Source organism: Pantherophis guttatus, chromosome 11 (assembly GCF_059756535.1).
Source record: "Pantherophis guttatus breed Tessera chromosome 11, ASM5975653v1, whole genome shotgun sequence".
Lineage (NCBI taxonomy): Eukaryota > Metazoa > Chordata > Lepidosauria > Squamata > Colubridae > Pantherophis > Pantherophis guttatus.
The window spans coordinates 17,099,934-17,112,873 of record NC_142073.1 but is presented as its reverse complement, the minus strand read 5'-3'; the positions used below and the strand labels follow the sequence as shown (position 1 = coordinate 17,112,873).

The 12,940-nt window shown below is 40.9% G+C and overlaps 1 protein-coding gene across 1 annotated transcript in view; it reads right to left on the bottom strand.

Moving 5' to 3' along the window:
* WWOX (WW domain containing oxidoreductase) overlaps nt 1–12,940 on the bottom strand; it is a 609,400-nt gene that overhangs the window by 208,017 nt on the left and 388,443 nt on the right. The gene's annotated exons all lie outside the window — the stretch shown is intronic.

Here is a 12,940-nt window from a genome sequence, read left to right as displayed (position 1 = left end):
TTCATTAAAGGCACTTTGGTGCCTGAGGATGGGTGAGATAAAAAAAAGTATTATTATCATTATACAAGTGTGATGGCTGTGATATAAATGAACTTTAACATGTAAAATAAGTTCAGTTTCATATTCGCTGCCATAAAAGCATGAAAGAATTTCTAACTGCTGCTTTATTTTAAAATAGGTGTGGGGCTTCCAAGAGAAGCTGGCTTTCCATATTGCAAATCTTAATTTTGCCAGCCCAAAGAGGGAGTATAAGCTTAAAGGCCTGAATTTAACAAACCTAATTATCAAGGCTTAATTAGTACCAAGGGTAAAGCTTCATGGAACACCTGCAGACTTAATTTATGTCCTGACAGAGAGGAACAAGTGTTAATGGGCTGTATTTATGTTAATACCTGAACCTCAGAAAACCAGTGGGATAACTCAGTCTTGTGTTGCAAGTTACAGGACAAACTTAAAAGTTTCATCGCCTTAATTTAAAAATCACTCCTTAAGAGTTCTTTCTTTGTTTTCTTTCTTGGAGCGGATGAGTAGAAATCTCATTTGCAAATAAGTAGCACTAAAGTAAGTTCTATTGTTGATCGATTCAACAATTAATGCCTTCTTTACCTTCTAGGGGGACAAGGTGGTTCAGTGGCTAAGAAGCTGAGCTTGTCGATCAGAAAGGTCAGCAGTTCAGCAGTTCGAATCCCCAGTGCTGCATAATGGGGTGAGCTCCCGTTACTTGTCCCAGCTTCTGCCAACCTAGCAGTTCGAAAGCACGTAAAAAATGCAAGTAGAAAAATAGGGACCACTTTGGTGGGAAGGTAACAGCGGTTCAAATCCCTAGTGCCGTGTAACGGGGTGAGCTCCCTTTACTTGTCCCAGCTTCTGCCAACCTAGCAGTTTGAAAGCATGTAAAAAATGCAAGTAGAAAAATAGGGACCACCTTTGGTGGGAAGGTAACAGCATTCCGTGCGCCTTTGGCATTTAGTCATGCTGGCCACATGACCACGGAGATGTCTTCGGACAGTGCTGGCTCTTCAGCTTTTAAACAGAGATGAACACCACCCCCTAGAGTGGGGAACGACTAGGACATATGTGTGAGGGGAACCTTTACCTTTACCTTTTACCTTCTAGGGTAAAACAAAACAAAAATAATGTTGTTGTACTTGCTCCCCATCAATAGATTTGTCATCTGTGGTCCCATAGTGGCCCCACAGCTACAAGTCGGGCTTCCCAGCTACTCAATCCTAATAAATAATAAAAAGTACATAAAACATAGAATAATAGGATTGGAAGGCACTTTGGAGATCTTCTAGCCCAATCCACTGCTCAAGCAGGAGACAATTCTGGACAAATGGCTGTACAGTCTCTTTTTGAAAACCTCCAGTGATGGAGCATCCACAAGCCATTCCACTGATTAATTGTTCTCACTGTCAGGAAATTTCTCCCTAGTTCTAGGTTGAATCTCTCTTTAATGATCTTCCACCCATTACTTCTGATCCTGGTACTTCTGGTCTTGCTCGTAGGTGCTTTGTAGAATAAAGTGACAGCCCATCAAGTGCTGGAAGACCACTATCTTGTCACCCCTAGTCCTTCTCTTTGTTAGACTGTACATATCTCAGTTCACTCAAACTTTCATCATATGGTTGAGCCTCCAGACTTATCATCCTTGATGTTCTTGTCTGCACCCTTTCTAGTGTCGCAACATCTTTTGGGGGGAGATCTGAACTGGACACAGCACCCCAAGTGTGGTCTCACCAATGCAGTATTATTAGTAATTAGTGTTACTCAGTAATTGCCTAGAGTTTAAACAGTACTTTATTACACAAGTTGTATGTCTGCTGAACACCACTAATGTTATGATTAAGCCAATGAAAATATCTCAGCCTTTTCATATTTAAGATGGCAAAACTGAAACAAAGCATCTACATTTTCTACAGCTTCCCATAAACTAACACTAGTCTTGACTGACGGGAAGAGTATGGTTAAGCCGCAACTGCTGATGAGTGTAGAATTTCACTGCTAAAAGAGTTTCATTTTGTTCGGAAACCAACATTTGAGAAGAATTTGTGCCGTGTGTGAAATGGTATACAAGTTGACAAAATGGAAACAAGTCCCATTCATTAGATGAATTCTGAGAATTATGATATAAATTCCGGATATGTTTAGTCATCAACTTTTCATCAACACAGATGGTGTGAAACGCTAAAAAAAAAAAGTATGTTTCGATACAAATACAAACAACTTTCATGATTTGTATGATTCGTGCTTTTGACTTAAAATATTAATGCATAAGCGCATTAATTTATTCCTGTGTATTGGTATCTTCTGGTTGTCAAAATAGTTTCTCCGCAATAAAGGATCAACTCAAAGATGAGTAAATATCCAGATATGACTGTTTTTGAAACCTGTTAACTGGTCTATTGCCTTTGAAGAGAAAAATGAAGAATATTCAGTATAAACAGGGAAACCAATTGATATATAAAGCCGGAAGCAGCAAGTTATAAATAGATAGTTCAAAAAGATACTTTAATTAATTCCTTAGCAAGAACGTATTCACTCTTCGTAATATAGAGTCATCCTTACTGGAAACCTATTTGCTACTCTCTTGGAAATCCTTTGGTGATTTGGTTCAGCAGTTTCATTTACTTTATGTTCCTATTTCTTACAGGAAGAACGGACAAAGAGAAAGGGGGATTTATGTGGCTTTCATTCTCATTTTTGTCACTGTTTCTATATTCTTCAACTATATTCTTCCCTTAATTTCTAGCTGAGAAAGAATCCCTGCAGATTAAACTCATCCATGACTCTTAAGCTACAAGAAACAAGGAAGAAAATATTTATGAATTTTATGAAATACATAAATACCAAGAATTAAATGTAAAAATAAAAGGGCTGGGGTAACAAATCTTCACGTTAATATTTCTCAGCAATTTTCTTCTATGAAACATTTTTGGAGGGGAATCAAATGTATGCTGTGAATTAGGCAAGTGTGATATTCACGTATACTCTCACGTATAATCAAGATCACACTAACGGATTTCTGGCAAGAGACTTATTTGTTAAATTTACTAGGTTTTTTTTACATCAATTGGAAGCTCGAAAGCCGGAACATGAATGCTTTTTAAAATCCACTGGGTTTTCAGACAAGAATCCAAGCGTTTTCACTTGGGTCCATGAGCAGCTGCAGATTCTGATAGAATAGTTAAGAGTTGCATTCAGACAATCAGCCAAACCAAGGGAGAGAACGAATGTACCCATTCTCTCTTTTCTTTCTGCACAAGCTCAGCTGACGAGTAGCTTCTGATCACAGTTTGTAGCAAAACACAGTTCTCTGCTCCAGCTGAAAATGAGAAACTGTAGTTTGTTACACACTGAAAATTGGCCGCTGCGGAATTCTTTCATTATTCATGGAGGAGGAAAGAGATAAGGAATTCATTAGTTTGATATGCTTGTGAATCTTCCAAAGTTTCTTTTCTTTTTCTTTTTTTCATAAGGTTGAATGAGCTCCATCAGAAGAAAAATATGTGGCTGGGCCTTCATATGATTATTACATTATTATTATTATTTACTTTATTCATTAAACATGAAACTCAGTCAACTGAACATTCAAAAATGCATCACAAATACCATTGACTGGTGCTAATGGTTGATACGGGTTGCTCCAGCGTCCTAGGTATCAACCAAGTACCTTCTTAACCCCAACTCCCCGGAGATCCTCCAGAGGCCAAAAAGGGCCCATTTAACAACTTCCGGTGGGACTGGAAGGCCCGTTTTTTGCTGTCCCCAGGCTCCAAGGCCTCTCTAGGAGTCTGGGGAGAGGGAAAACAGCCTTCCTCACGCCCCCCCCGGAGGTCCTCCAGAGGCTGAAAACGCCCCATTTGACAACTTTCGGTCATGTGCCAGGAGTGGGGGGGGGAGAGGAAAGGTTGCACGAGCATGCACAGGGGCGGGGCACATAGAATTATGGGTGTGGTCGTGCGCACGCACGACCTCCCGCCCTCCCCTCCTGGCACGCAATGGCAAAAAGGTTAGCCATCACTGCACTAGAGCAAGATATTCAACCATGGCAACTTTAAGAGTTCTGGAATGTCAACTCCCAGAATTCCCCAGCCATAGGGAATCCTCAGCTCTTAAAAGCTACCAGGTTGGGCACTCCAGCTCTAGACCAAACTGGCTTTCACAGGTATTATATTTTAGATTTAATGTAGAATAGAGTAGAATAACAGAGTTGGAAGGGAACTCGGAGGTCTTCTAGTCCAACCCCCTGCTAGGCAGGAAACCCTACACCACTTCAGACAAATGGTTATCCAACATCTTCTTAAAAACTTCCAGTGTTGGAGCATTCACAACTTCTGGAGGTGAGTTGTTCCACTGATTAATTGTCCCAACTGTCAGGAAATTTCTCCTTAGTTCTAAGTTGCTTCTCTCCTTGATTAGTTTCCACCCATTGCTTCTTGTCCTGCCCTCGGGTAGGACCATAAGCATGTGGTACATCTGGTTTCTCTTCTCTAAATTATGTTGTGTGTAGTCATGCCAAGTTTATCTATTATACTAAGCAAATCTCGGTTAGTGTCTTGTCTGAATCTGTGAACTCAACATGGATTAATTTGACTCTTGTTCTAAAGATACTTTTTAGGATTTGCGAACCAGGGCTGAGGTTACGATTATAGGAATTATAACAAGTGTGTCCACTTACACACACACACACATACTGAAAAACATATCTAGATACTGGCTGCTGAGATTAGTTTACTTTACTTTAGAGCAAAGGGGTGGACTTGCTTGAGGCGATTAGTCAGGCATGCATTGGCATTTTGGTTTAAGTAAACCAAAATGCCAATGCATGCCTGACTAATCGCCTCAAGCAAGTCAACCCCTTTGCTCTAAAATAGTTGTTGCTCTTTCATAACAGGATTTTATAATGCTTGAGAAACTAGTGGGCAGCTTGTTAACCATAACAGCTGAATCATAAAATGCACTGGAGGATTTCTGAAACTGATTTATCTTATCTATTAGATAGGTATGACTGGCCTTTACATCTAAATATATCTTCTTTAAGCCATATATTATTATTCAATGCGCTACCTCAGAGATCAAGCTAGATCGGGTATACGTTTACTTGGAAGTAACTATATTGCACTGGGGGATTACACCGTCTTGATGTGAAAACTCCTTCCAGGAATTGCTGGCCAGAGCAGATCTGCCAATTTTTTTTTTAAGCTGATAGTTCAATTGGAGTTGGACACCATGAGAATATGCCACTCAGAATATATTTGTATACATGACTTACATGACCAAATACATAGATGTCCTTGCTTTAGCTAATTTAATTTAATTTAATTTAATTAATTCAATTTATATGCCGCCCCTCTCCGAAGACTCAGGGTGGCTAGTTATGGCTATGACTAGAAAGAATAACTGAAAAACCATATCTCCTAGAACAGGGGTGTCAAACTCATGCTGTCACGGTGTTGTTGCGTGACATATCGGGACTCCCCCCCTTCGCTAAACTGGGTGGGGGTAGGGCCAGCATGTGATGCATCTGGCCCTGTGGGCCGGGAGTTTGACACCCCTGTCCTAGAATAAGGAAGTTGGTTTTAGAGTGTGTCTCGCTGATTTTGGCCAAAGCACAAAACTGCATCTCACTTATTTTGCCTATGTCATACAGGGGAATTCGCCGGAGAAAGCAGAGTTGGTGGTAAAAGGAAACCAGGCTACCAAAGAATATGATGGCGCCTTCAAAGCTGACACCAGCCAGAGCACAGAACAACTCAAAGAAGGAGTGCAAGATTGGAATAGATGGAAAGACCTGGTCCCTCAAATTGCCAAGAGTTGGACATGACTGAATGGATATCATGATTATCCTCCTCCTCCTCCTCCTCCTCCTCCTCCTCCTCCTCCTCCTCCTCCTCCTCCTCCTCCTCCTCCTCCTCCTCTTCCTCATCATCATCATCATCATCATCATCATCATCATCATCATCATCATCTGCATCTGCATCCTGACGATGTAACCACCAAAATTTATCTTTCCCTTATTGCATATACATCCCACACTTTCTTAACTGGAAATAAACTCTGTTGAATTCTATGGCTAAAATTTAATTTATATGTTAGGGCCCATTTGGACCCATCGGTTTAATCCGATGAGGCATCAACTGAATAGGCATATCAGTTTAAGAGTCCAAAAGCTAAATTCAACCACCACTAGGGGGGAAAAAAATGCTCAGCCTTCCCAACTCAGGTCTTGGTAGACTGAGATTCTGAACTGGACTCAAGATTATTTGGCCTTTGGGATTCCATGTTGTTTAGTTGTGGAAAGCCAAACACACAAACAAGCATTGTGGAACATCCACTTGCAAGGAAACTTCTGTATAAATATGAGATTTTCTAAGATCTAAGTCACAAATTAGGGTTGCTACAGCTCAACTTCGGGAGAAGTCAAGGGATGTTGGGTATTTATGGCCCATTCAGGACAAGAACAACTTTTGTCATAGCCCATAAGATTCCTGATAACATGCCTGGTTTTTGAAATCTGGACTTTGGACCAGACTGAATATGGGCTGCTGCTTTTGCTTCTTGAAACTGATTGTTTGTTTGGACTTTTTATGCACCATTGATTCAGGGGATTCAATCAGAACATTGCCGCTGGTTGGTTCTCTAGGAATTAAATTGGATTTTACAACTCTCCGAGCAATTGTAAAGTTTGCATCCCTGCAGTTAGTGACCCAATCGGTTTACATTCTTCACGGACCTGAGTCAAGCTGCAAAATCATGTTTCTTGTTTCTCAATGGAAATCTATGACCAGAACATGTACTGGTATCTTCCTTTTCTATCATAATAATGGCCTCCAGGCCATTTCACCCACAAAATGACCAGCAAATTGGTCATAGTGGGTCATTAACCACTGAATCCATTGAACCTTATAGCCTACGCCAAGAAGGCCATTAACCACTCTGAAGACTTCTGTTGGATGACCTTGGTAAGATCACATTTGGAACATAGTGGAATAACATATATTTTGCCTGTTGAAGTTTCCAGTTTTCAATTGATAACTTCCCCAGGTGGAGCTAAAAAAACCTGTCTGGTATACTGTAAATCTGCTGTGTTAAAAGATGTATTAGATAGACTGCGGTGTATTTGATGGCAGCTTCCTGATTTTCTTTGCGGGTGAGATCACACATGGTCCTAATCTATACCTATGTTTGTTTATGCTCTGAGAACATTTCATCATTCTTAGCACCCAAGAGCAGGGGTGAAATCCAGCAGGTTCTGACAGGTTCTGGAGAACCGGTAGCGGAAATTTTGAGCAGTTCAGAGAACCGGCAAATACCACTCTGGCTGGCCCCAGAGTGGGGTGGGAATGGAGATTTTGCAATATCCTTCCCCCAGGAGTAGAGTGGGAATGGAGATTTTGCAGTATCCTTCCCCTGGAGTTTGGTGGGAATGGAGATTCTGCAATATTCTTCCCCTGCCACGCCCACCAAGCCACACCCACAGAACCGGTAGGGAAAAAATTTTTGATTTCACCCCTGGTCTGTCTGTCTATCTATTTATTATCTATCTATCTTTATTTGATTTCTCAGGCAAGGGATTTTGCTGTATCCTTCCCCTGCCATGCCCACCAAGCCACACCCACCAAGCCACACGTCGCCCACCAAGCCATGCCCACAGAACCGGTAGTAAAAAAATTTGGATTTCACCACTGCCCTAGAGTACTAAGGTCACAACATGGTCAATTGCACTATGGTTTAGCTCACATCTAAGCAAAGATGATCTCAGTGTAAGTATGGGGCTGAACCTATAGGAAGTTCTTCTAAAGGCTTCTATCAAAACAAACAACTGATTATATACTCTTCCCTTGCACTTCCCTGCCTGAGACTCAAACTTGATCTGTTCTTGGTAAATATATCCTGTCTGCTGCCATGAGGAGGAATTAGTATTGCTCCGGGATCAGATATCAGTTGCCAGCTGTTGAGGAAGAACTTGAGGTCACCACCTCTCTGAGAGAGACATAGCTGGATAGCATGATAATATACTGTTTTTTCCCCCATAGTCCAAGAAAGTAAGAGTAACTGCTTTTGCTCGAACAAAAACTAAATGCATGTCTGAATTCAAGATCATGGTTTCTCTGGCAATGTAAACTACTCAACATTTGGCCAACCTACCCTTCAATACAAATTGATGCTTGCCCTCTGACTTCCTTGGTGTGCTTGTAGCTGAGTTCCTACCAGACCTTGTACACCCAAACTACACACTGGGCTGTTAGCACTAACTTAGGACCTCTTTTTCTTGATTACCATTTTAAAGAAGTCTGTTGGAACAGATCCATGGAAAAATCTGACTATGGACAACACTGCATGCAATCGGTAAGCGACTGTTCACCAATCTGTTTGATTTAAATTTCTCTTGCTAATCTTTCTTTTCATTTACAATATTTAAGAGCCACCCCCAAACTACAATTACAACCTCAAAATACTCAACTCTTGTTGAGTGGCCAACAATAACTCCAATAAAGGTCACTGATAACGATAACAGATTACCTACAGGGCAGTGGTGAAATACCAGAGGTGGTATTTGCCGGTTCTCTGAACTACTCAAAAATTCCGCTGCCAGTTCTCCGAACTGCTCAAAATTTCCGCTACTGGTTCTCCAGAATCTGTCAGAAGCTGCTATATTTCACCCCTGTTCCCAGGTCAAAGTCTTCAACTGGGATGTGGAACCTTCAGGAAGTAAATTTCATTTTGACAAAAGCAAGGAGCACGGGCTCCCCAAAATGCATCTACGAGCACTGGATTTTAAGACGAGATCTATCAGACCTTTGACATGTCTTTCCTACTTGAAATTGATGAGTTTCTATGTCAACACCCTCCATTAGCCATCTTTCATGCTCTGGAGGCCCTTTTTGGCCAATTTAACAAAGAAGGATGGTCTACAAAAGAGACAGGTTATCTGCTAATGACAGGCAATGGTTCAATATTTTATGCCACCTTAAAAAAGTTTTCAGTAACTGAAGGTGTTCTCACATTAATTCTTTGCATCAATTATTGACAGGGAATTTAATTTAAAGGCAAGTAGTCAGTAACCTAGGGGTACTCTTTTAAATAATTTATAATTGCGGCATAGGTGTAATCATATTGCTATTGATTAAGATCCACTCGCTTCTATCCGCCCCGCGTTCCTTATGCTAATTAATTTAAGTGATATCACCCTTTTAACACTGTATTTCTTGGTAAGAGGAACTCATTATAAAAATAATTTAATAAAGGCCATCTTTTACAAGTTCATTTGATTAATACCTTGTGCGTCCATGGAGGGAGAGGGAGAGGGGACGAGGAAAATGTGAGTAAGAACATTAAGCTAGAAACAGAAAGCACAGATAGACATTAAAGCACAGACTGCTTATTGCAGGGACCACTTGTGAAGATCACAAGCGTGTCTTCGTGCATGGATACATGGGTGCATAAATGCACACCCCAAAAAGCCTCCCAAAGCCTATTTTTTTTTTCTGTTGAAATGTTTTCCATATGTGACTCCCTCGTAAAATTAGAATATTAATTTTATTTATGCCTCCAGGCTGGATACAAAAGCCAAGAAAAGCAGAAGAAAATTTAATTCTAAAGACATCTACATACAAAAGACATTTAGGGGCTGCAGTAAAAGTATCCACAGAACATATGTACTATGGAGGTGATGATATTATACCCAAGCAACTATCCAAAGAAGTTACAAACCGATGGTAAAACAAATGTCAACACTTTTGCACACATAAACCACACTCTAAGTAGCAAAGAAATACTTTTCCTACCCTTTAGAATTGCAGAAAAAACAATTGCTACCAACCTGCCTTCCATTGAGGACCTGTATACTGCACGAGTCAAAAAGAGGGCTGTGAAAATATTTGCAGACCCCTCACATCCTGGACATAAACTGTTTCAACCCCTACCCTCAAAACGACAAGTAACGGGAGCTCACCCCGTTACGCGGCACTAGGGATTCGAACCGCTGAACTGCCGACCTTTCGATCGACAAGCTCAGCATCTTAGCCACCGAGCCACCACGTCCCTTTTACTGATTATACTTAAACCCAATATTACCAAACATATTATCACCATACAGGATAAACTTTTCTGGGCTTTAAGACCGATTACCGATATCCTTCTGTTGTCCTTCAGTGTATACTAAGTTTGTAATTGCAGAGATCAAATCCTTTCTTTGCGCTGGTTAATGACCATAAGAAAGATGATGATGACAAATCTTTTCTGTATTGGTGCCAAGTTTATGGAAATTTCTATCGGCACCATTTTACATTGTCTGTTTTGTAGATGTCCCCCCCAAGACTACTTTTTCTCAGGCTGGCTTAAAATTGCTCTATTTGTCTGAAAGATTATCCGCTTTCCTTCAATATTATCTAAGCGCAGACAATAATTCTATGCAACGCTCAGTATTTCAACTGAGTGAACAACTTCGTGTAAGGCTGTTCTCTCCAAACAAAACCCCTCCTGCACGTGTGACAAAAGTTTATGTATACACATAAAGTTACAATATATGTGTATGTGTGTGTGTGTTAACTAATAACTATGTTGTTATAAGTTTAACTAGTGTATATCATTCGTTTAGCTATATTTTTAATAAATTGGACTGGAATCTCATAGATTGCTGTTTTTATGGTTTTAATAATTTTGGGTGATTCTTTTTAATGTGTTTCAATGATTATTGTTGTATGATTTTTGTATCATATACAAATCATCTCTTTCAAATACCCTTCTTACCCAGTAGGGTAGACCATGACTGTCTGCTGAAGGCCGCCATCTAGTGGCGAAGATGTGATGGCACAGGTTTATTTCTGGGATCTCCTGTTTTGTGGAAGAAAACATAATTAATTTCCTACTGTTCTGGTGAACAGTTTAAGTCATGGTTTTGTTCTGAAGGCTTCTGGCTCCAGTGAGGTGCAATATCAGGAAATTGGTTGACGTTATATTACATTATATTATATTACATTATAGAGGGACGCAGTGGCTCAGTGGCTAAAACGCTGAGTTTGTCGATCGAAAGGTCGGCAGTTCAACGGTTCGAATCCCTAGTGCCGTGTAACGGGGTGAGCTCCCATTACGTGTCCCAGCTTCTGCCAACCTAGCAGTTCGAAAGCACGTAAAAAATGCAAATAGAAAAATAGGGACCACCTTTGGTGGGAAGGTAACAGCATTCCATGTGCTTTTGGCGTTGAGTCATGCTGGCCACATGACCACGGAGACTTCTTCGGACAGCGCTGGCTCTTCGGCTTTGATACGGGGATGAGCACTGCCCCCTAGAGTCGGGAACGACTAGCACATATGTGCGAGGGGAACCTTTACCTTTTATATTACATTTATTTACTTTTATTCATGAATTTATTATTGTACCTATTGCTTTATCATATTTGTCAAACCGAAGCAGTACATGGCTCCTACAAATAAAATTAATTAAATGACTAAAACAAAGTAGACCCCATCTGTAAATATTAATCATTGTTTCACATGGGAAACACTGGCAAACCTCGGTATTCCCCTCTCTCCTTTCCACAAAAGTGACAACAGAAGTAAGAAGAAGAGAAGCAGAAGGAGGCCCAAGATATAGATAGGAATGTGAAGGGTTAACTGCACTGGGAAGAGAAGGAAAGAAAAACGGGGGAACAGTGAGGATGGGGGACAGAGCAGGGGTGCTATTCAGCAGGTTCTGACGTGTTCTGGAGAACCAGTAGCAGAAATTTTGAGTAGTTCGGAGAACCGGCAAATACCACCTCTGGCTGGCCCCAGAGTGGGGAGGGAATGGAGATTTTGCAATATCCTTCCCCCGGGAGTGGGGATGGAATGGGGCTTTTGCAGTATCCTTTCCCTGGAGTGGGGAGGGAATGGAGATTTTGCAATATCCTTCCCCCAGGAGTGGGGAGGGAATGGGGATTTTGCAGTATCCTTCCCCTGGAGTGGGGAGGGAATGGAGATTTTGCAGTATCCTTCCCCTGCCATGCCCACCAAGCCACGCCCACCAAGCCACACCCACATAACCGGTAGTAAAAAAAAATGAATTCCATCACAGGGTCAGAGGACAGAAAGAAGTAATATTTGCACATTACTAAGAGGGTTAATTTCATTGGGTCAGCAGACCATTGTACAGCAATTTGGGTAAATCAGCAAGCTAATCTTTCAAGATGGAACACCTTCCAGCAACCACAGCTGCAGCCATTTTTCGGGTCTTCAACAACGTCTCTATTCATCTCAGCTAACCCAAAATTCATAATGTAAAACTAGATTGCTCACTGGAAGCCTTAAAAAGAAAGCCAGTGCTTAAATATTTTGGACCCATTAGGCGAAGCCAGGAATCACTGGAGAAGATCCTGAGATTTGCAGAGACCAAAGGCAGTAGAGCCGCCTGGGAGAGCCAAGGGAAAGCATCAAAACCATAAAAAAAAAAAGCAAAAGTTAGAATATTTTGGGCATGTTTTGCGGAAAAATATGGCATCCTTCACTTAATCCTCCAAGGAAAGATTGAAGGCAAACGAAAGTCCAGGCAGAAGAAGAAGATCATGGCTTCAAAATCGAAGGGATTGGTTTGGAGAAAACTCAACAGCACTTTTTTGTGCGGCTGTTGATAAAAATAGGTATCGCCAACATGATCGCCAACGTCCAATGATGGATATGGCACAACAACAAGAAGAAAGGCAGTAGAAAAAGAGGCAGAGAGAAGCAAGAAAGATGAATAAACACAACACCGTTGACACCAGCATGAGTTCACAAGGTCTCAAGAGAAAAAGCTATTGTTAAGTCAGTTCTGGAAAAAAATGTGACTATTGGGTTATATGACCAGCTGGAAGTGACTGAACAAGAACAACAAAAATAAGAATGCCCTCCCCTTTATTTAGAGATGAATTATTAGGGGGAAATTCATATTGGGTCAATAAAACATGATTTTAATATACTG